The 2,053-nt window shown below is 40.9% G+C and overlaps 1 non-coding gene across 1 annotated transcript; it reads left to right on the forward strand.

Annotated features, from left to right (window-relative positions):
- Positions 1-1,398: 1,398 nt before the first annotated feature.
- On the forward strand, positions 1,399-1,505 carry LOC128279737 (small nucleolar RNA R71). Its single transcript, XR_008269933.1, has one exon. It is a non-coding gene; the product is annotated as a small nucleolar RNA R71 (small nucleolar RNA).
- Positions 1,506-2,053: the final 548 nt, after the last annotated feature.

Here is a 2,053-nt window from a genome sequence, read left to right on the forward strand (position 1 = left end):
ATAAACATAAAAAAAAAGTGGAAGGACCAATTGGGTAATTAACCCAATCTTTGAAAATGCGGATCCTCCCGGGTAATCGGGTCAACGCGGATCCTAGGGTCTTAAAACGTCGTCGTTTTAAGCTTATCAGACTAAGCTAAAACGGCGTCGTTTCTCTTGGGCTATATAAGCCAAATTTCACTTAAAAAAATCATTTAGAAGCCTATTTTAAAAAAAAAAAAACTCAGTGAAAATCTCTGAAAGAGAGAGGGAGGAAGGGAACCCCGAGGTCTGGCCTCTGTAGGCCACGCTCCGACCAGTGGTCCTGCACGCGCCGTCGTACGCGGAGGTTGAAAAAGGCTAAAAGTTTTCACTTTCCATGGTAAGTCACAGGTAACCTCTTTCTTTTTTAATATCTCAGTAATCGATTTGCAAACGATGGTAAAATAATAGTAGAATATAGAGTATATGTATCACCTTAAGACTGCTTGTAACACTTCTGAATGGATATCTGTAAGTAGGTTTTTTATTTCATCAAAATCGGTCATTTACAATGGTTTGATTTGGGCTTTTATAGCCACTCATCGTGATTACATAAGCGGAAAGAAATCAAAGATTTCTTTCCATTTTTGTCTCATTGTATCATATCCTTGATTATGATCTGCTAAATCTCTTTAGTTTCCTTTTTTGTTTTTCAGATTCTCTGTGTTTCTTTCCTTTCTTTGTAGGTGCTCGCGAAAAATCCGGTAATGGAGGGTCATTTGGCGTTGATGGAGGCCTGAAGTCTGGCGGTGGTGTCGGTGAGGCACTGATTGGTAGCTGAGGAGTCGTCCAGGCTGTGCTGAGAAGACTCATTAACGGCCTCGATTTTGGGGAATTCAACAGACACTCCCCAAGGCTTCCGTGGTTATCATGCGCATTGAGTCCTCGTGAAACCCTAGGGTTTCCTGTTTCCTTAAAGTTACTTGGGCTTTTGGGCCATTTTTTATTTGGGTTTGGAGTGTAAATGGGTCTGCTAGGTAGTTTTAGGTCTGCTGGGTAGTGACCAGGTCAATGGGTCTGAAATATTTGATTTTGGGCCCACCGTTTGGGCTTTGTAACATGAACTTGGACTGTTAAATAAACAATTGTTTATTTATTTATTTACTTTTCAGCCCGGTCAAATTTGGGCTCTTGCAGAGAAGTTCTACCTGATTTGACAGCATAGTAACTGAGTCGACGTTATAAACGCCGGCTGTTTTTGTTAGCTTAGTCCTCATGACTTGCCACTGATAGTTATTCAGTGACATTTCTTTAATGAATTCATAAGCCTCTTCAGGTGTTTTGTTGTTGATGGTTCCTCCAGCAGCTGCGTCAATCATCCGTCTTGTCGAGGGATTCACACCATTGTAAAACATTTGAACTTGCGGCCATAGAGGTAACCTATGGTGAGGGCACCTTCGCAATAGATTCTTGTATCTCTCTCATGCATCATAAAGTGTTTCTTTGTCCATATGCACAAAAGAAGAGATATCATTACGTAACTTAGCCGTTTTAGCCGGCGGAAAATATTTTAGTAGAAAGTTTTTGGTCATTTGTTCCCAAGTAGTGATGGACCCTCGGGGTAACGAGTTCAACCACTGTTTAGCTTTGTTTCTCAGTGAAAAAGGGAATAACTGAAGGCGAATGGCATCATCAGAAACGCCATTAATTTTGAAAGTGTCGCAAAACTCCAGGAAATTCGCCAAGTGAGTGTTGCGATCCTCATCCTGCAAACCATCAAACTGAACAAACTGTTGTATCATCTGAATTGTGTTAGGTTCCAGTTCGAAATTATTCGTAGCAATAGCTGGTCTAACTATACTTGACTCAGTTCCTATTAAAGAAGGTTTAGCATAGTCATACATAGTAGGTGGAGCAGGATTTTGATTAGCCGCAATTGCAGGAGGTAGCTGATTGCTTTGGTTTTTAGCCATCTCTTCGGTTGGGGGTTGAGTATCGTCTTCTTACACGTTCTCTGTGTATCTTAAGCTTCGCCTTATTTCTCTTTGGTTTCTACGAATAGTGCGATCGATTTCTTCGTCAAAAAGTAATG

This window comes from Gossypium arboreum, chromosome 8 (assembly GCF_025698485.1).
Source record: "Gossypium arboreum isolate Shixiya-1 chromosome 8, ASM2569848v2, whole genome shotgun sequence".
Taxonomy (NCBI): Eukaryota; Viridiplantae; Streptophyta; class Magnoliopsida; order Malvales; family Malvaceae; genus Gossypium; species Gossypium arboreum.